Genomic DNA, 22,305 nt, shown 5'->3' on the forward strand with positions numbered 1-22,305 from the left:
AGTCCAGGGCCTTGCTGCCCGGAGTGCCGGGCTACCTGCTGAAAGTCCGCACGGATCAGGATGCCTCCCAGATGGAAAGTGCCCCCACAGGCACCTGTGGCAGGTTTGACAGTGCCAAGTGCCTCCTGCAAACTGACATCAGGAACCTGGCCTGGTGACTTTTGTTTCTCTGGGGAAAGGCCATGGTTCATGTCCAGGGCCTTGTGGCCCGGAGTGGCCGGCTCCCTGCTGAAATTCCGCATGGATCAGGCTACCTCCCAGACCGATGGTACCATCACAGGCAACTGTGGCTGGTTTGACAGTGCCAAGTGCCTCCTGCAAACTGACATCAGCAACCTGGCCTGGTGACTTTTGTTTCTCTGGGGAAAGGCCATAGGTCGTGCCCAGTGCCCGTGGCCCGGAGTGGCCGGCTGCCTCGTGAAATTCCGCATGGTTGAGCATACCTCCCAGATGCAATGTGATCCCACAGGCACCTGTGGCTGGTTTGACAGTGCCAAGTGCCTCCTGCAAACTGACATCAGGAACCTGGCCTGGTGACTTTTGTTTCTCTGGGGAAAGGCCATCGTTCCTCTCCCGTGCCCGGTGGCCCGGAGTGGCCGGCTGCCTGCTGAAATTCCGCACGGGTGAGGATACCTCCCAGACGCAAGGTGCCCCCACAGGCAACTGTGTCTGGTTCGACAGTGCCAAGTGCCTCCTGCAAACTGACATCAGGAACCTGGCCTGGTGACTTTTGTTTCTCTGGGGAAAGGCCATAGGTCGAATCCAGGGCCTTGCTGCCCAGAGTGCCAGGCTACCTGCTGAAATTCCACACGGATCAGGATGCCTCCCAGATGGAAAGTGCCCCCACAGGCACCTGTGGCTGGTTTGACAGTGCCAAGTGCCTCCTGAAAACTGACATCAGGAACCTGGCCTGGTGACTTTTGTTTCTCTGGGGAAAGGCCATCGGTCCTCTCCCGTGCCCGGTGGCCCCGGGTGGCCGGCTGCCTGCTGAAATTCTGCACGGATCAGGATGACGCCCAGATGCAAGGTGCCCCCACAGGCACCTGTGTCTGGTTTGACAGTGCCAAGTGCCTCCTGCAAACTGACATCAGCAACCTGGCCTGGTGACTTTTGTTTCTCTGGGGAAAGGCCATAGGTCGTGCCCAGTGCCCGTGGCCCGGAGTGGCCGGCTGCCTCGTGAAATTCCGCATGGTTGAGCATACCTCCCAGATGCAATGTGATCCCACAGGCACCTGTGGCTGGTTTGACAGTGCCAAGTGCCTCCTGCAAACTGACATCAGGAACCTGGCCTGGTGACTTTTGTTTCTCGGGGGAAAGGCCATCGTTCCTCTCCCGTGCCCGGTGGCCCGGAGTGGCCGGCTGCCTGCTGAAATTCCGCACGGGTGAGGATACCTCCCAGACGCAAGGTGCCCCCACAGGCAACTGTGTCTGGTTCGACAGTGCCAAGTGCCTCCTGCAAACTGACATCAGGAACCTGGCCTGGTGACTTTTGTTTCTCTGGGGAAAGGCCATAGGTCGAATCCAGGGCCTTGCTGCCCAGAGTGCCAGGCTACCTGCTGAAATTCCACACGGATCAGGATGCCTCCCAGATGGAAAGTGCCCCCACAGGCACCTGTGGCTGGTTTGACAGTGCCAAGTGCCTCCTGAAAACTGACATCAGGAACCTGGCCTGGTGACTTTTGTTTCTCTGGGGAAAGGCCATCGGTCCTCTCCCGTGCCCGGTGGCCCCGGGTGGCCGGCTGCCTGCTGAAATTCTGCACGGATCAGGATGACGCCCAGATGCAAGGTACTCCCATAGGCAACTGTGTCTGGTTTGACAGTGCCAAGTGCCTCCTGCAAACTGACATCAGGAGCCTGGCCTGGTGACTTTTGTTTCTCTGGGGAAAGGCCATGGTTTGTGTTCAGTTCCCGGTGTCCTGGAGTGGCCGGCTGCCTGCTGAAATTCCGCATGGATCAGGCTACCTCCCAGACCGATGGTACCACCACAGGCAACTGTGGCTGGTTTGACAGTGCCAAGTGCCTCCTGCAAACTGACATCAGCAACCTGGCCTGGTGACTTTTGTGTCTCTGGGGAAAGGCCATGGTTCATGTCCAGGGCCTTGTGGCCCGGAGTGGCCGGCTGCCTGCTGAAATTCCGCATGGAACAGGATGCAACCCAGACGAAAATTGCCCCCACAGGCAACTGTGGCTGGTTTGACAGTGCCAAGTGCCTCCTGCAAACTGACATCAGGATCTTGGCCTGGTGACTTTTCTTTCTCTGGGGAAAGGCCATGCTTCATACCCTGGACCCTTAGGCCCGGAGTGGCCGGCTGCCTGCTGAAATTCCAAACGGGTCAGGATGCCGCCCAGCTGCAAGGTACGCCCACAGGCACCTGTGTCTGGTTTGACAGTGCCAAGTGCCTCCTGCAAACTGACATCAGGAGCCTGGCCTGGTGACTTTTGTTTCTCTGGGGAAAGGCCATCGTTCGTGTCCAGGGCCGGGTGGCCCGGATTGGCCGGCGGCCTGCTGAAATTCCGAACGGATCAGGACACTGCCTAGATGCAAGGTGCCCCCAGAGGCAACAGTGGCTGGTTTGACAGTGCCAAGTGCCTCCTGCAAACTGACATCAGGAACCTGGCCTGGTGACTTTTGTTTCTCTGAGGAAACGCCATGGTTTCTCAACAGGGCCCTGTGGCCCGGATTGGCCAGCTGCCTGCTGAAATTCCACATGGTTGAGGATACCTCCCAGATGCAAGATGCCCGCAGAGGCACATGTGGCTGGTTTGACAGTGCCAAGTGCCTCCTGCAAACTGACATCAGGAACCTGGCCTGGTGACTTTTGTTTCTCTGGGGAAGGGCCATCGTTCCTCTCCTGGGCCTGGTCGCCCGGAGTGTCCGGATGCCCGCTGAAATTCCGCATGGATCAGGATAGCTCCCAGATGAAAGGAGCCCCCAGAGGCACCTGTGGCTGGTTTGACAGTGCCAAGTGCCTCCTGCAAACTGACATCAGGATCTTGGCCTGGTGACTTTTGTTTCTCTGGGGAAAGGTCATGCTTCATATCCTGGACCCTTAGGCCCCGGGTGGCCGGCTGCCTGCTGAAATTCCAAACGGGTCAGGATGCCGCCCAGATGCAAGGTACCCCCACAGGCACCTGTGGCTGGTTTGACAGTGCCAAGTGCCTCCTGCAAACTGACATCAGGAACCTGGCCTGGTGACTTTTGTTTCTCTGGGGAAAGGCCATCGTTCATGTCCAGGGCCGGGTGGCCCGGATTGGCCGGCGGCCTGCTGAAATTCCGAACGGATCAGGACACTGCCTAGATGCAAGGTGCCCCCAGAGGCAACAGTGGCTGGTTTGACAGTGCCAAGTGCCTCCTGCAAACTGACATCAGGAACCTGGCCTGGTGACTTTTGTTTCTCTGGGGAAAGGCCGTAGGTCGAGTCCAGGGCCTTGCAGCCCGGAGTGCCGGGCTACCTGCTGAAATTCTGAACGGATCAGGATGCCTCCCAGATGGAAAGTGCCCCCACAGGCACCTGTGGCTGGTTTGACAGTGCCAAGTGCCTCCTGCAAACTGACATCAGGAACCTGGCCGGGTGACTTCTGTTTCTCTGGGGAAAGGCCATGGTTCATGTCCAGGGCCTTGTGGCCCGGAGTGGCCGGCTGCCTGCTGAAATTCCGCACGGATCAGGATGCCTCCCAGATGGAAAGTGCCCCCAGAGGCACCTGTGGCTGGTTTGACAGTGCCAAGTGCCTCCTGCAAACTGACATCAGGAACCTGGCCTGGTGACTTTTGTTTCTCTGGGGAAAGGCCATCGTTCCTCTCCTGGGCCTTGTCGCCCGGAGTGTCCGGATGCCCGCTGAAATTCCGCACGGATCAGGATAGCTCCCAGATGAAAGGAGCCCCCACAGGCAGCTGTGTCTGGTTTGACAGTGCCAAGTGCCTCCTGCAAACTGACATCAGGAACCTGGCCTGGTGACTTCTATTTCTCTGGGGAAAGGCCATCGTTCCTATCCAGGGCCCGGTGGCCCAGAGTAGCCGGATGCCTGCTGAAATTCCAAACGGATCAGGATTCCGCCCAGATGCACGGTGCCCCCACAGGCACCTGTGGCTGGTTTGACAGTGCCAAGTGCCTCCTGCAAACTGACATCAGGATCTTGGCCTGGTGACCTTTGTTTCTTAGGGGAAAGGCCATGCTTCATATCCTGGACACTTAGGCCCGGAGTGGCCGGCTGCCTCCTGAAATTCCGCATGGTGGAGGATACCTCCCAGATGCAATGTGCTGCCACAGGCACCTGTGGCTGGTTTGACAGTGCCAAGTGCCTCCTGCAAACTGACAGCAGGAACCTGGCCTGGTGACTTTTGTTTCTCAGGGGAAAGGCCATGCTTCATGTCCTGGGCCCGGTGGCCCAGAGTAGCCGGCTGCCTGCTGAAATTCCAAACGGATCAGGATTCCGCCCAGATGCACGGTGCCCCCTCAGGCAACTGTGGCTGGTTTGACAGTGCCAAGTGCCTCCTACAAACTGACATCAGCAACCTGGCCTGGTGACTTTTGTTTCTCAGGGGAAAGGCCATGCTTCATATCCTGGACCCTTAGGCCAGGAGTGGCCGGCTGCCTGCTGAAATTCCAAACGGGTCAGGATGCCGCCCAGATGCAAGGTACCCCCACAGGCACCTGTGGCTGGTTTGACAGTGCCAAGTGCCTCCTGCAAACTGACATCAGGAACCTGGCCTGGTGACTTTTGTTTCTCTGGGGAAAGGCCATCGTTCATGTCCAGGGCCGGGTGGCCCGGATTGGCCGGCGGCCTGCTGAAATTCCGAACGGATCAGGACACTGCCTAGATGCAAGGTGCCCCCAGAGGCAACAGTGGCTGGTTTGACAGTGCCAAGTGCCTCCTGCAAACTGACATCAGGAACCTGGCCTGGTGACTTTTGTTTCTCTGGGGAAAGGCCGTAGGTCGAGTCCAGGGCCTTGCAGCCCGGAGTGCCGGGCTACCTGCTGAAATTCTGAACGGATCAGGATGCCTCCCAGATGGAAAGTGCCCCCACAGGCACCTGTGGCTGGTTTGACAGTGCCAAGTGCCTCCTGCAAACTGACATCAGGAACCTGGCCGGGTGACTTTTGTTTCTCTGGGGAAAGGCCATCGTTCCTCTCCTGGGCCTTGTCGCCCGGAGTGTCCGGATGCCCGCTGAAATTCCGCACGGATCAGGATAGCTCCCAGATGAAAGGAGCCCCCACAGGCAGCTGTGTCTGGTTTGACAGTGCCAAGTGCCTCCTGCAAACTGACATCAGGAACCTGGCCTGGTGACTTCTGTTTCTCTGGGGAAAGGCCATCGTTCCTATCCAGGGCCCGGTGGCCCAGAGTAGCCGGATGCCTGCTGAAATTCCAAACGGATCAGGATTCCGCCCAGATGCACGGTGCCCCCACAGGCACCTGTGGCTGGTTTGACAGTGCCAAGTGCCTCCTGCAAACTGACATCAGGATCTTGGCCTGGTGACCTTTGTTTCTTAGGGGAAAGGCCATGCTTCATATCCTGGACACTTAGGCCCGGAGTGGCCGGCTGCCTCCTGAAATTCCGCATGGTGGAGGATACCTCCCAGATGCAATGTGCTGCCACAGGCACCTGTGGCTGGTTTGACAGTGCCAAGTGCCTCCTGCAAACTGACAGCAGGAACCTGGCCTGGTGACTTTTGTTTCTCAGGGGAAAGGCCATGCTTCATGTCCTGGGCCCGGTGGCCCGGAGTGGCCGGCTGCCTGCTGAAATTCCGCATTAATCGGGATAACCCCCAGATGAAAGGAGCCGCCACAGGCAACTGTGTCTGGTTTGACAGTGCCAAGTGCCTCCTGCAAACTGACATCAGGAACCTGGCCTGGTGACTTTTGTTTCTCTGGGGAAAGGCCATAGATCGTGTCCAGGGCCTTGTGGCCCGGAGTGTCCGGCTGCCTGCTGAAATTCCGCACGGTTGAGGATACCTCCCAGATGCAAGGTGCCCGCAGAGGCAACAGTGGCTGGTTTGACAGTGCCAAGTGCCTCCTGCAAACTGACATCAGGAACCTGGCCGTTGACGTTTGTTTCTCTGGGGAAAGGCCATCGTTCCTCTCCTGGGCCTGGTCGCCCGGGGTGTCCGGATGCCTGCTGAAATTCCGAACGGATCAGGATACCACGAGGATGCAAGATGCCCCCACAGGCACCTGTGGCTGGTTTGACAGTGCCAAGTGCCTCCTGCAAACTGACATCAGGAACCTGGCCTGGTGACTTTTTTTTCACTGGGGAAAGGCCATCGTTCCTCTCCTGGGCCTGGTCGCCCGGGGTGTCCGGATGCCTGCTGAAATTCCGCACGGATCAGGATGCCTCCGAGATGAAAGGAGCCCCCACAGGCAACTGTGGCTGGTTTGACAGTGCCAAGTGCCTCCTGCAAACTGACATCAGGAACCTGGCCTGGTGACTTCTGTTTCTCTGGGGAAAGGCCATCGTTCCTATCCGGGGCACGGTGGTCCAGAGTAGCCGGATGCCTGCTGAAATTCCAAACGGATCAGGATTCTGCCCAGATGCACGGTGCCCCCACAGGCAACAGTGGCTGGTTTGACAGTGCCAAGTGCCTCCTGCAAACTGACATCAGGAACCTGGCCTGGTGACTTTTGTTTCTCTGGGGAAAGACCATGCTTCATATCCTGGACCCTTAGGTCCGGAGTGGCCGGCTGCCTGCTGAAATTCCAAACGGGTCAGGATGCCGCCCAGATGCAAGGTACCCCCACAGGCACCTGTGGCTGGTTTGACAGTGCCAAGTGCCTCCTGCAAACTGACATCAGGAACCTGGCCTGGTGACTTTTTTTTCACTGGGGAAAGGCCATCGTTCCTCTCCTGTGCCTGGTCGCCCGGGGTGTCCGGATGCCCGCTGAAATTCCGAACGGATCAGGACACTGCCTACATGCAAGGTGCCCCCAGAGGCAACTGTGGCTGGTTTGACAGTGCCAAGTGCCTCCTGCAAACTGACATCAGGAACCTGGCCTGGTGACTTTTGTTTCTCTGGAGAAAGGCCATGGTTCCTCTCCAGGGCCCGGTGGCCCGGAGTGGCCGGCTGCCTGCTGAAATTCCAAACGGATGAGGATAGCTCCCAGATGAAAGGAGCCTCCACAGGCAGCTGTGGCTGGTTTGACAGTGCCAAGTGCCTCCTGCAAACTGACATCAGGAACCTGGCCTGGTGACTTTTGTTTCTCAGGGGAAAGGGCATCGGTCCTCTCCAGGGCCGGGAGGCCCGGAGTGGCCGGCAGCCTGCTGAAATTCCGCATGAATCAGGATGCCTCCCTGATGAAAAATGTCCCCACAGGCAACTGTGTCTGGTTTGACAGTGCCAAGTGCCTCCTGCAAACTGACATCTGGAGCCTGGCCTGGTGACTTTTGTTTCTCTGGGGAAAGGCCATTGTTCGTGTCCAGGGCCTAGTGGCCCGGAGTGGCCGGCTGCCTGTTGAAATTCCACACGGTTGAGGATACCTCCCAGATGCAAGGTGCCGCCACAGGCACCTGTGGCTGCTTTGACAGTGCCAAGTGCCTCCTGCAAACTGACATCAGGAACCTGGCCTGGTGACTTTTGTTTCTCTGGGGAAAGGCCCTGATTCATGTCCAGGGCCTTGCGGCCCGGAGTGGCCGGCTGCCTGGTCAAATTCCGCACAGATCAGGATACCTCCCAGATGGAAAGGGCCACCACAGGCACCTGTGGCTGGTTTGACAGTGCCAAGTGCCTCCTGCAAACTGACATCAGGAACCTGGCCTGGTGACTTTTGTTTCTCAGGTGAAAGGCCATGGTTCCTCTCCATGGCCCGGTGGCCCGGAGTGGCCGGCTGCCTGCTGAAATTCCGCACGGATGAGGATGCCTCCCAGATGAAAAATGCCCCCACAGGCAACTGCGGCTGGTTTGACAGTGCCAAGTGCCTCCTGCAAACTGACATCAGGAACCTGGCCTGGTGACTTTTGTTTCTCAGGGGAAAGGCCATGGTTCATATCCTGGACATGTAGGAACGGAGTGGCCGGCTGCCTGCAAAAATTCCGCACGGAGGAGGACACCACCAGGATGCAAGATGTCCCCACAGGCACCTGTGGCTGGTTTGACAGTGCCAAGTGCCTCCTGCAAACTGATATCAGCAACCTGGCCTGGTGACTTTTGTTTCTCGGGGGAAAGGCCAAGATTCATGTCCAGGGCCGGGAGGCCCGGATTGGCCGGCTGCCTGCTGAAATTCCGAACGGATCAGGATACCTCCCAGATGGAAAGCGCCCCCACAGGCACCTGTGGCTGGTTTGACAGTGCCAAGTGCCTCCTGCAAACTGACATCAGGAACCTGGCCTGGTGACTTTTGTTTCTCTGGGGAAAGGCCATTGTTCGTGTCTAGGGCCTGGTGGCCCGGAGTGGCCCTACGCCTGCTGGAATTCCGAACGGATCAGGATGCCGCCCAGATTCACAGTACCCCCACAGGCTCCTGTGGGTGGTTTGACAGTGCCAAGTGCCTCCTGCAAACTGACATCAGGAACCTGGCCTGGTGACTTTTGTTTCTCTGGGGAAAGGCCATCGGTCCTCTCCTGGGCCGGGAGGCCCAGAGTGGCCGGCAGCTTGCTGAAATTCCGCATGGATCAGGATGCCTCCCTGATGAAAAATGTCCCCACAGGCAACTGTGTCTGGTTTGACAGTGCCAAGTGCCTCCTGCAAACTGACATCTGGAGCCTGGCCTGGTGACTTTTGTTTCTCTGGGGAAAGGCCATTGTTTGTGTCCAGGGCCTGGTGGCCCGGAGTGTCCGGCTGCCTGTTGAAATTCCACACGGTTGAGGATACCTCCCAGATGAAAAGTGCCCCCACAGGCACCTGTGGCTGGTTTGACAGTGCCAAGTGCCTCCTGCAAACTGACATCAGGAACCTGGCCTGGTGAGTTTTGTTTCTCTGGGGAAAGGCCATGATTCATGTCCAGGGCCGGGAGGCCCGGAGTGGCCGGCTGCCTGCTGAAATTCCGCACAGATCAGGATACCTCCCAGATGGAAAGCGCCCCCACAGGCACCTGTGGCTGGTTTGACAGTGCCAAGTGCCTCCTGCAAACTGACATCAGGAACCTGGCCTGGTGACTTTTGTTTCTCTGGGGAAAGGCCATTGTTCGTGTCTAGGGCCTGGTGGCCCGGAGTGGCCCTACGCCTGCTGGAATTCCGAACGGATCAGGATGCCGCCCAGATTCACAGTACCCCCACAGGCTCCTGTGGGTGGTTTGACAGTGCCAAGTGCCTCCTGCAAACTGACATCAGGAACCTGGCCTGGTGACTTTTGTTTCTCTGGGGAAAGGCCATCGGTCCTCTCCTGGGCCGGGAGGCCCAGAGTGGCCGGCAGCTTGCTGAAATTCCGCATGGATCAGGATGCCTCCCTGATGAAAAATGTCCCCACAGGCAACTGTGTCTGGTTTGACAGTGCCAAGTGCCTCCTGCAAACTGACATCTGGAGCCTGGCCTGGTGACTTTTGTTTCTCTGGGGAAAGGCCATTGTTCGTGTCCAGGGCCTTGTGGCCCGGAGTGTCCGGCTGCCTGTTGAAATTCCACACGGTTGAGGATACCTCCCAGATGAAAAGTGCCCCCACAGGCACCTGTGGCTGGTTTGACAGTGCCAAGTGCCTCCTGCAAACTGACATCAGGAACCTGGCCTGGTGAGTTTTGTTTCTCTGGGGAAAGGCCATGATTCATGTCCAGGGCCGGGAGGCCCGGAGTGGCCGGCTGCCTGCTGAAATTCCGCACAGATCAGGATACCTCCCAGATGGAAAGCGCCCCCACAGGCACCTGTGGCTGGTTTGACAGTGCCAAGTGCCTCCTGCAAACTGACATCAGGAACCTGGCCTGGTGACTTTTGTTTCTCGGAGGAAAGGCCATGATTCATGTCCAGGGCACGGTGGCCGGGAGTGGCAAGCTGCCTGGTCAAATTCCGCATGAATCAGGATACATCGCAGATGAAAGGAGCCCCCACAGGCAACTGTGGCTGGTTTGACAGTGCCAAGTGCCTCCTGCAAACTGACATCAGAAACCTGGCCTGGTGACTTTTCTTTCTCTGGGGAAAGGTCATCATTCCTATCCAGGGCCCGGAGGCCCGGAGTGGCCGGCTTCCTGCTGAAATTCCGAACGGATGCGAAGAGCGCCTAGATGAAAAATGTCCCCACAGGCACCTGTGGCTGGTTTGACAGTGCCAAGTGCCTCCTGCAAACTGACATCAGGAACCTGGCCTGGTGACTTTTGTTTCTATGGGGAAGGGCCATCGTTCCTCTCCCGTGCCCGGTGGCCCGGAGTGTCTGGCTGCCTGCTGAAATTCCGCACGGATCAGGATACCTCCCAGATGAAAGATGCCCCCACAGGCAACAGTGGCTGGTTTGACAGTGCCAAGTGCCTCCTGCAAACTGACATCAGGAACCTGGCCTGGTGAGTTTTGTTTCTCTGGGGAAGGGCCATCGTTCCTCTCCCGTGCCCGGTGGCCCAGAGTAGCCGGCTGCCTGCTGAAATTCCCCACGGGTCAGGATAGCTCCCAGATGAAAGGAGCCCCCACAGGCATCTGTGGCTGGTTTGACAGTGCCAAGTCACTCCTGCAAACTGACATCAGGAACCTGGCATGGTGACTTTTATTTCTCTGGGGAAAGGCCATGGTTCATATCGTGGACCTGTAGGAACGGAGTGGCCAGCTGCCTGCTGAAATTCCAAACGGATCAGGATGACGTCCAGATGCACGGTGCCCCCACAGGCATCTGTGGCTGGTTTGACAGTGCCAAGTGCCTCCTGCAAACTGACATCAGGAACCTGGCCTGGTGACTTTTGTTTCTCTGGGGAAAGGCCATCATTCCTCTCCCGTACCCGGTGGCCCAGAGTGGCTGGCTGCCTGCTGAAATTCCGCACGGATCAGGATATTTCCCAGATGCAAGGAGCCCCCATAGGCAACTGCGGCTGGTTTGACAGTGCCAAGTGCCTCCTGCAAACTGACATCAGGAACCTGGCCTGGTGATTTTTTTTTCTCAGGTGAAAGGCCATCGTTCATGTCCAGGGCCCGGTGGCCCGTTGTGGCCCTCCAACTGCTGGAATTCCGAAAGTATCAGGATGCCGCCCAGATGCACAGTGCCCCCACAGGCACCTGTGGCTGGTTTGACAGTGCCAAGTGCCTCCGGCAAACTGACATCCGGAACCTGGCCTGGTGACTTTTGTTTCTCTGGGGCAAGGCCATGGTTCCTCTCCCGTGCCGGTGGCCCGGAGTGGCCGGCTGACTGCTGAAATTCCAAACGGGTCAGGATGCTTCCCAGATGCAAGGTGCCCCCAAAGGCACCTGTGGCTGGTTTGACAGTGCCAAGTGCCTCCTGCAAACTGACATCAGGAACCTGGCCGGGTGACTTTTGTTTCTCTGGGGAAAGGCCATTGTACGTGGCCCATGACTGGTGGCCCGGAGTGGCCGGCCGCCTACTGAAATTCCACACGGATGAGCATACCTCCCAGATGCAATGTGCCCCCACAGGCAACTGTGGCTGGTTTGACAGTGCCAAGTGCCTCCTGCAAACTGACATCAGAAACCAGGCCTGGTGACTTTTGTTTCTCTGGGGAAAGCCCATAGATCGTGTCCAGGACCTAGTGGCCTGGAGTGGCTGGCTGCCTGCTGAAATTCCGCATGGATCAGGATGCCTCCCAGATGAAAATTGCCCCTACAGGCAACAGTGGCTGGTTTGACTGTGCCAAGTGCCTCCTGCAAGCTGACATCAGGAACCTGGCCTGGTGACTTTTCTTTCTCTGGGGAAAGGCCGTTGTACTTCTCCCATGCCTGGTGGCTAGGAGTGGCCGGCTGCCTGCTGAAATTCCGCACGGACCAGGATGCCTCCCTGGTCGAAAGTACAACCATAGGCAATTGTGTCTGGTTTGACAGTGCCAAGTGCCTCCTGCAAACTGACATCAGGAACCTGGCCTGGTGACTTTTCTTTCTCTGGGGAAAGGCCATCGTTCGTGTCCAGTGCCCGGTGGCCTGGTGTCGCCGGCTGCCTGCTGAAATTCGGAACGGATCAGGATACCTCCAGGATGCAAGATGCCCCCACAGGCAACTGTGGCTTGTTTGACAGTGTCAAGTGCCTCCTGCAAACTGACATCAGCAACCTGGCCTGGTGACTTTTGTTTCTCTGGAAAAAGGCCATTGCTTGTGTCCAGGGCCTGGTGGCCTGGAGTGGCCGGCTGCCTGCTGAAATTCCGCACGGACCAGGATGCCTCCCTGACCAAAAGTACCACCACAGGCAACTGTGGCTGGTTTGACAGTGCCAAGTGCCTCCTGCAAACTGACATCAGGAACCTGGCCTGGTGAGCTTTCTTTCTCTAGGGAAAGGCCATGGTTCATATCCTGGACCAGTAGGACCGGAGTGTCCGGCTGCCTGCTGAAATTCTGCACTGATCAGGATACCGCCCAGATGAAAGGAGCCCCCACAGCCAACTGTGGCTGGTTTGACAGTGCCAAGTGCCTCCTGCAAACTGACATCAGGAACCTGGCCTGGTGACTTTTGTTTCTCTGGGGAAAGGCCATGGTTCATATCCTGGACTCGTAGGACCGGAGAGGCCGGCTGCCTGCTGAAATTCCACACGGATGAGGATACCTCCCAGGTGCAAGGAGCCTCCATAGTCAACTGTGGCTGGTTTGACAGTGCAAAGTGCCTCCTGCAAACTGACATCAGGAACCTGGCCTGGTGACTTTTGTTTCTCTGGAGAAAAGCCATGCTTCCTCTCCAGGGCCCGGTGGCCCGGAGTGGCCGGATGCCTGCTGAAATTCTGCACGGATGAGGATAGATCCCAGATGAAAGGAGCCCCCACAGGCAGCTGTGGCTCGTTTGGCAGTGCCAAGTGCCTCCTGCAAACTGACATCTGGAGCCTGGCCTGGTGGCTTTTCTTTCTCTGGGGAAGGGCATTGTTCGTGTCCAGGGCCTGGTGGCCCGGGGTGCCCGGCTGCCTGTTGAAATTCCACACAGTTGAGGATACCTCCCAGATGCAAGGTGCCCCCACAGGCAGCTGTGGCTGGTTTGACAGTGCCAAGTGCCTCCTGCAAACTGACATCAGGAACCCGGCCTGGTGACTTTTGTTTCTCGGGGAAAAGGCCATGGTTCATATCCTGGACCCGTAGGACCGGAGAGGCCGGCTGCCTGCTGAAATTCCGCACGGATCAGGATTCCGCCCAGATGCAAGGTGCCCCCACAGGCATCTGTGGCTGGTTTGCAGTGCCAAGTGCCTCCTGCAAACTGACATCAGGAACCTGGCCTGGTGACTTTTGTTTCTCTGGGGAAAGGCTATCGGTCCTCTCCAGGGCCCGGTGGCCCGGAGTGGCCGGATGCCTGCTGAAATTCTGCAGGGATCAGGATAGCTCCCAGATGCAATGTGCCCCCAAAGGCAACTGTGGCTGGTTTGACAGTGCCAAGTGCCTCCTGCAAACTTACATCTGGAACCTGGCCTGGTGAGTTTTGTTTCTCTGGGGAAAGGCCATAGATCGTGTCCAGAAGCAAGTGGCCCGGAGTGGCCGGCTGCCTGCTGAAATTCCGCATGGATCAGGATGCCTCCCAGACGAAAAGTGCCCCCACAGGCACCTGTGTCTGGTTTGACAGTGCCAAGTGCCTCCTGCAAACTGACATCAGGAACCTGGCCTGGTGACTTTTGTTTCTCTGGGGAAAGGCCATCGTTCCTCTCCCGTGCCCGGTGGCCCGGGGTGGCCGGCTGCCTGCTGAAATTCCAAACGGGTCAGGATGCCGCCCAGATGCAAGGTGCCCCCACAGGCACCTGTGGCTGGTTTGACAGTGCCAAGTGCCTCCTGCAAACTGACATCAGCAACCTGGCCTGGTGACTTTTGTTTCTCTGGAAAAAGGCCATTGCTTGTGTCCAGGGCCGGGTGGTCCGGAGTGGCCGGCTGCCTGCTGAAATTCTGCACGGACCAGGATGCCTCCATGACCGAAAGTACCACCACAGGCAACTGTGGCTGCTTTGACAGTGCCAAGTGCCTCCTGCAAACTGACATCAGCAACCTGGCCTGGTGAGCTTTCTTTCTCTAGGGAAAGGCCATGGTTCATATCCTGGACATGTAGAACCGGAGTGTCCGGCTGCCTGCTGAAAATCCGCACGGACCAGGATGCCTCCCTGACCGAAAGTACCACCACAGGCAACAGTGGCTGGTTTGACAGTGCCAAGTGCCTCCTGCAAACTGACATCAGGAACCTGGCCTGGTGAGCTTTCTTTCTCTAGGGAAAGGCCATGGTTCCTATCCTGGACCAGTAGGACCGGAGTGGCCGGCTGCCTGCTGAAATTCTGCACGGATCAGGATACCGCCCAGATGAAAGGAGCCCCCTCAGCCAACTGTGGCTGGTTTGACAGTGCCAAGTGCCTCCTGCAAACTGACATCAGGAACCTGGGCTGGTGACTTTTGTTTCTCTGGGGAAAGGCCATCGTTCCTCCCCCATGCCCGGTGGCCCGGAGTGGCCGGCTGCGTGCTGAAATTTCACACGGTTGAGGATAGCTCCCAGATGAAAGGAGCCCCCACAGGCAACTGTGTCCGGTTTGACAGTGCCAAGTGCCTCTAGCAAACTCACATCAGGAACCTGCCCTGGTGAGTTTTCTTTCTCTGGGGAAAGGCAATGGTTCATATTCTGGACTCGTAGGACCGGAGAGGCCGGAAGACTTCTGAAATTGCGAACGGATCAGGATAGCTCCGAGATGAAAGGTGCCCCCACAGGCACCTGTGGGTGGTTTGACAGTGCCAAGTGCCTCCTGCAAACTGACATCAGGAACCTAGCCTGGTAACTTTTGTTTCCCAGGGGAAAGCCATCGTTCATGTCCAGGGCCTGGTGGCCCGGATTGGCCGGCTGCCTGCTGAAATTCCGCACGGACCAGCATGCCTCCCTGACCGAAACTACCAATATAGGCAACTGTGGCTGGTTTGACAGTGCCAAGTGCCTCCTGCAAACTGACATCTGGAACCTGGCCTGGTGAGTTTTCTTTCTCTGGGGAAAGGCCATCGTTCAAATCCTGGACATGTAAGACCGGAGTGTCCGGCGGCCTGCTGAAATTCCGCACGGACCAGGATGCCTCCCTGACCGAAAGTACCACCATAGGCAACTGTGGCTTTTTTGACAGTGCCAAGTGCCTCCTGCAAACTGACATCAGGAACCTGGCCTGGTGAGTTTTGTTTCTCTGGGGAAAGGCCATAGATCGTGTCCAGAACCAAGTGGCCCGGAGTGGCCGGCTGCCTGCTGAAATTCCGCATGGATCAGGATGCCTCCCAGACGAAAAGTGCCCCCACAGGCAACTGTGGCTGGTTTGACAGTGCCAAGTGCCTCCTGCAAACTGACATCAGGAACGTGGCCTGGTGACTTTTGTTTCTCAGGTGAAAGGCCATCGTTCATGTCCAAGGCCCGGTGGCCCGTTGTGGCCCTACGCCTGCTGGAATTCCGAACGTATCAGGATGCCGCCCATATTCACAGTACCCCCACAGGTAACTGTGGCTGGTTTGACAGTGCCAAGTGCCTCCTGCAAACTGACATCAGGAACCTGGCCTGGTGACTTTTGTTTCTCTGGGGAAAGGCCATGGTTCCTCTCCCGTGCCCGGTGGCCCGGGGTGGCCGGCTGCCTGCTGAAATTCCAAACGGGTCAGGATGCCGCCCAGATGCAAGGTGCCCCCACAGGCACCTGTGGCTGGTTTGACAGTGCCAAGTGCCTCCTGCAAACTGACATCAGCAACCTGGCCTGGTGACTTTTGTTTCTCTGGAAAAAGGCCATTGCTTGTGTCCAGGGCCGGGTGGTCCCGAGTGGCCGGCTGCCTGCTGAAATTCCGCACGGACCAGGATGCCTCCATGACCGAAAGTACCACCACAGGCAACTGTGGCTGCTTTGACAGTGCCAAGTGCCTCCTGCAAACTGACATCAGCAACCTTCCCTGGTGAGCTTTCTTTCTCTAGGGAAAGGCCATGGTTCATATCCTGGACCAGTAGGACCAGAGTGTCCGGCTGCCTGCTGAAAATCCGCACGGACCAGGATGCCTCCCTGACCGAAAGTACCACCACAGGCAACAGTGGCTGGTTTGACAGTGCCAAGTGCCTCCTGCAAACTGACATCAGGAACCTGGCCTGGTGAGCTTTCTTTCTCTAGGGAAAGGCCATGGTTCCTATCCTGGACCAGTAGGACCGGAGTGGCCGGCTGCCTGCTGAAATTCTGCACGGATCAGGATACCGCCCAGATGAAAGGAGCCCCCTCAGCCAACTGTGGCTGGTTTGACAGTGCCAAGTGCCTCCTGCAAACTGACATCAGGAACCTGGCCTGGTGACTTTTGTTTCTCTGGGGAAAGGCCATCGTTCCTCTCCCATGCCCGGTGGCCCGGAGTGGCCGGCTGCGTGCTGAAATTTCACACGGTTGAGGATAGCTCCCCGATGAAAGGAGCCCCCGCAGGCACCTGTGGGTGGTTTGACAGTGCCAAGTGCCTCCTGCAAACTGACATCAGGAACCTAGCCTGGTAACTTTTGTTTCCCAGGGGAAAGCCATCGTTCATGTCCAGGGCCTGGTGGCCCGGATTGGCCGGCTGCCTGCTGAAATTCCGCACGGACCAGCATGCCTCCCTGACCGAAAGTACCAATATAGGCAACTGTGGCTGGTTTGACAGTGCCAAGTGCCTCCTGCAAACTGACATCAGCAACCTGGCCTGGTGACTTTTGTTTCTCTGGGGAAAGGCCATCGTTCGTGTCCAGGACCTGGTGATCCGGAGTGGCCGACTGCCCGCTGAAATTCTGCACGGATCAGGATGCCTCCCTGATGAAAAATGTCCCCACAGGCAACTGTGTCTGGTTTGACAGTGCCAAGTGCCTCCTGCAAACTGACATCAGGAACCTGGCCTGGTGACTTTTGTTTCTCTGGGGAAAGGCCATTGTTCGTGTCCAGGGCCTGGTGGCCCGGAGTGGCCGGCTGCCTGTTGAAATTCCACACGGTTGAGGATACCTCCCAGATGCAAGGTGCCCCCACAGGCAGCTGTGGCTGGTTTGACAGTGCCAAGTGCCTCCTGCAAACTGACATCAGGAACCTGGCCTGGTGACTTTTGTTTCTCTGGGGAAAGGCCATGATTCATGTCCAGGGCAGGGAGGCCCGGAGTGGCCGGAAGACTTCTGAAATTCCACACAGATCAGGATACCAACCAGATGTAAAGCGCCCCCACAGGCAACTGTGGCTGGTTTGACAGTGCCAAGTGCCTCCTGCAAACTGACATCAGGAACCTGGCGTGGTGACTTTTGTTTCTCATGGGAAGTGCCATCGTTCTTGTCCAGGGCCCGGTGGCCCGGCGTGGCCGGCTGCCTGCTGAAATTCCGAACGGATCAGGATACCTCCAGGATGCAGGACGCCCCCACAGGCAACTGTGGCTGGTTTGACAGTGCCAAGTGCCTCCTGCAAACTGACATCAGCAACCTGGCCTGGTGACTTTTGTTTCTCTGGGGAAAGGCCATGGTTCATATCCTGGACACGTAGGACCGGAGTGGCCGGCTGCCTGCTGAAATTCCGCACGGATCAGGATGCCTCCCGGATGGAAAGTGCCCCCACATGTAACTGTGGCTGGTTTGACAGTGCCAAGTGCCTCCTGCAAACTGACATCAGGAACCTGGCCTGGTGACTTTTGTTTCTCTGGGGAAGTGCCATCGTTCGTGTCCAGGGCCCGGTGGCCCGGAGTGGCCGGCCGACTGCTGAAATTCCGAACGGATCTGGATACCTCACAGACCGATGGTACCACCACAGGCAACTGTGGCTGGTTTGACAGTGCCAAGTACCTCCTACAAACTGACGTCAGGAACCTGGCCTGGTGACTCTTGTTTCTCAGGGGAAAGGCCATGCTTCATATCCTGGACCCTTAGGACCGGAGAGGCCGGCTGCGTGCTGAAATTCCAAACAGATCAGGATGCCGCCCAAATGCAAGGCACCCCCACAGGCACCTGTGGCTGGTTTGACAGTGCCTAGTGCCTCCTGCAAACTGACATCAGGAACCTGGCCTGGTGACTTTTGTTTCTCTGGGGAAAGGCCATAGATCGTGTCCAGGGCCTTGCGGCCCGGAGTGGCCGGCTGCCTGCTGAAATTCCGCACGGATCAGGATGCCTCCCGGATGGAAAGTGCCCCCACAGGTAACTGTGGCTGGTTTGACAGTGCCAAGTGCCTCCTGCAAACTGACATCCAGAACCTGGCCTGGTGACTTTTGTTTCTCTGGGGAAAGGCCATCATTCTTGTCCGGGGCCCGCTTCCCTGGAGTGGCCGGCTGCCTGCTGAAATTCCGTATGGTTGAGAATACTTCCCAGATGCAAGGTGCCCCCATAGGCACCTGTGGCTGGTTTGACAGTGCCAAGTGCCTCCTGCAAACTGACATCAGGAACCTGGCCTGGTGACTTTTGTTTCTCTGGGGAAAGGCCTTCGTTCGTGTCCAGGGCCCGGTGGCATGGAGTGGCTGGCTGCCTGCTGAAATTCCGCGCGGATGAGGATACCACCAGGATGTAGGATACCACCAGGATGAAAGATACCCCCACAGGCAACTGTGGCTGGTTTGTCAGTGCCAAGTGCCTCCTGCAAACTGACATCAGGAATCTGGCCTCGTGACTTTTGTTTCTCTGGGGAAAGGCCATGGTTCATGTCCAGGGCCTGGTGGCCCGGAGCGGCCGGCTGCCTGCTGAAATTCCGCATGGATCAGGCTACCTCCCAGATAAAAGGAGCCCCCACAAGCAACTGTGGCTGGTTTGACAGTGCCAAGTGCCTCCTGCAAACTGACAGCAGGAACCTGGCCTGGTGACTTTTGTTTCTCTGGGGAAAGGCCATCATTCCTATCCACGGCCGGGGGGCCAGGATTGGCCATCTGCCTGCTGAAATTCGGCAAGGACCAGGATGACTTCCTGACCGAAGGTACCACCACAGCCGTCTGTGGCTGGTTTGACAGTGCCAAGTGCCTCCTGCAAACTGACATCAGCAACCTGGCCTGGTGACTTTTGTTTCTCTGGGGAAAAGGCATGCTTCATATTCTGGACCCTTAGGCGCGGAGTGGCCGGCTGCCTGCTGAAATTCCGCATGGATCAGGATGACACCCAGATGCAAAGTGCCCCCACAGGCAACTACGGCTTCCCTGACAGTGCCAAGTGCCTCCTGCAAATTGACATCAGGAACCTGGCCAGGTGACCTTTGTTTCTCTGGGTAAAGTCCACCGTTCCTCTCCCGTGCCCGGTCGCCTGGAATGGCCGGCTGCCTGCCGGAATTCCACACGGATCAGGATAGCTCCCAGATGGAAGGAGCCCCCACAGGCAACTGTGGCTGGTTTGACAGTGCCAAGTGCCTCCTCCAAACTGACATCAGGAACCTGGCCTGGTGACTTTTGTTTTTCTGGGTAAAGGCCATAGTTCGTGCCCAGTGCCCGGTGGCCTGGAGAGGCCGGCTGCCTGCTGAAATTCCGAACGGTTGAGGATACCTCCCAGATGCAATGTGCTCCCACAGGCAACTGTGGCTGGTATGACAGTGCCAGATTGCCTCCTGCAAACTGACATCAGGAACCTGGCCTGGTGACTTTTGTTTCTCTGGGGAAAGGCCATGATTTGTATCCAGTTCCCCGTGGTCCGGAGTGCCCGGCTGCCTGCTCAAATTCCGCATGAATCAGGATACCTCCCAGATGCAGGGAGCCCCCACAGGCAACTGTGGCTGGTTTGACAGTGCCAAGTGCCTCCTGCAAACTGACATCAGGAACCTGGCCTGGTGAATTGTGTTTCCCTGGGGAAAGGCCATCGTTCCTATCCTGGGCCGGGTGGCCCGTAGTGGCCGGATGCCCGCTGAAATTCCGCACGGATCAGGATACCGCCTAGACGCAAGGTGCCCCCAAAGGCACCTGTGGCTGGTTTGACAGTGCCAAGTGCCTCCTGCAAACTGACATCAGGAACCTGGCCTGGTGACTTTTGTTTCTCTGGGGAAAGGCCATGGTTCATGTCCAGGGCCTGGTGGCACGGAGTGCCAGGCTGCCTCCTGAAATTCCGCATGGATCAGGATGACGCCCAGATGGAAAGTGCCCCCACAGGCAACTACAGCTTCCCTGACAGTGCCAAGTGCCTCTTGCAAACTGACATCAGGAACCTGGCCGGGTGACTTTTGTTTCTCTGGGGAAAGGCCATCTTTCATGTCCAGGCCCTTGCGGCCCGGAGTGCCCGGCTGCCTGCTGAAATTCCTCACAAATCAGGACGCCTCCGAGATGCAAGGTGCCCCCACAGGCAACTGTGGCTGGTTTGACAGTGCCAAGTGCCTCCTGCAAACTGACATCAGCAACCTGGCCTGGTGACTTTTCTTTCTCTGGGGAAAGGCCATGCTTCATATCCTGGACATGTAGGACCGGAGAGGCCGGCTGACTGCTGAAATTCCGTACGGATCAGGATGCCTCCCAGATGGAAAGTGCCCCCACATGTAACTGTGGCTGGTTTGACAGTGCCAAGTGCCTCCTGCAAACTGACATCAGGAACCTGGCCTGGTGACTTTTGTTTCTCTGGGGAAGTGCCATCGTTCGTGTCCAGGGCCCGGTGGCCCGGAGTGGCCGGCCGACTGCTGAAATTCCGAACGGATCTGGATACCTCACAGACCGATGGTACCACCACAGGCAACTGTGGCTGGTTTGACAGTGCCCAGTACCTCCTACAAACTGACGTCAGGAACCTGGCCTGGTGACTTTTGTTTCTCAGGGGAAAGGCCATGCTTCATATCCTGGACCCTTAGGACCGGAGAGGCCGGCTGCGTGCTGAAATTCCAAACAGATCAGGATGCCGCCCAAATGCAAGGCACCCCCACAGGCACCTGTGGCTGGTTTGACAGTGCCTAGTGCCTCCTGCAAACTGACATCAGGAACCTGGCCTGGTGACTTTTGTTTCTCTGGGGAAAGGCCATAGATCGTGTCCAGGGCCTTGCGGCCCGGAGTGGCCGGCTGCCTGCTGAAATTCCGCACGGATCAGGATGCCTCCCGGATGGAAAGTGCCCCCACAGGTAACTGTGGCTGGTTTGACAGTGCCAAGTGCCTCCTGCAAACTGACATCCAGAACCTGGCCTGGTGACTTTTGTTTCTCTGGGGAAAGGCCATCATTCTTGTCCGGGGCCCGCTTCCCTGGAGTGGCCGGCTGCCTGCTGAAATTCCGTATGGTTGAGGATACTTCCCAGATGCAAGGTGCCCCCATAGGCACCTGTGGCTGGTTTGACAGTGCCAAGTGCCTCCTGCAAACTGACATCAGGAACCTGGCCTGGTGACTTTTGTTTCTCTGGGGAAAGGCCTTCGTTCGTGTCCAGGGCCCGGTGGCATGGAGTGGCTGGCTGCCTGCTGAAATTCCGCGCGGATGAGGATACCACCAGGATGTAGGATACCACCAGGATGAAAGATACCCCCACAGGCAACTGTGGCTGGTTTGTCAGTGCCAAGTGCCTCCTGCAAACTGACATCAGGAATCTGGCCTCGTGACTTTTGTTTCTCTGGGGAAAGGCCATGGTTCATGTCCAGGGCCTGGTGGCCCGGAGCGGCCGGCTGCCTGCTGAAATTCCGCATGGATCAGGCTACCTCCCAGATAAAAGGAGCCCCCACAAGCAACTGTGGCTGGTTTGACAGTGCCAAGTGCCTCCTGCAAACTGACAGCAGGAACCTGGCCTGGTGACTTTTGTTTCTCTGGGGAAAGGCCATCATTCCTATCCACGGCCGGGGGGCCAGGATTGGCCATCTGCCTGCTGAAATTCGGCAAGGACCAGGATGACTTCCTGACCGAAGGTACCACCACAGCCGTCTGTGGCTGGTTTGACAGTGCCAAGTGCCTCCTGCAAACTGACATCAGCAACCTGGCCTGGTGACTTTTGTTTCTCTGGGGAAAAGGCATGCTTCATATTCTGGACCCTTAGGCGCGGAGTGGCCGGCTGCCTGCTGAAATTCCGCATGGATCAGGATGCCTCCCGGATGGAAAGTGCCCCCACATGTAACTGTGGCTGGTTTGACAGTGCCAAGTGCCTCCTGCAAACTGACATCAGGAACCTGGCCTGGTGACTTTTGTTTCTCTGGGGAAGTGCCATCGTTCGTGTCCAGGGCCCGGTGGCCCGGAGTGGCCGGCCGACTGCTGAAATTCCGAACGGATCTGGATACCTCACAGACCGATGGTACCACCACAGCCGTCTGTGGCTGGTTTGACAGTGCCAAGTGCCTCCTGCAAACTGACATCAGGAACCTGGCCTGGTGACTTTTGTTTCTCTGGGGAAAGGCCATGATTCGTGTCCAGGTCCCGGTGGTCCGGAGTCGCCGTCTGCCTGCTGAAATT

The sequence above is a fragment of the Passer domesticus genome, chromosome 3 (assembly GCF_036417665.1).
Source record: "Passer domesticus isolate bPasDom1 chromosome 3, bPasDom1.hap1, whole genome shotgun sequence".
NCBI lineage: Eukaryota > Metazoa > Chordata > Aves > Passeriformes > Passeridae > Passer > Passer domesticus.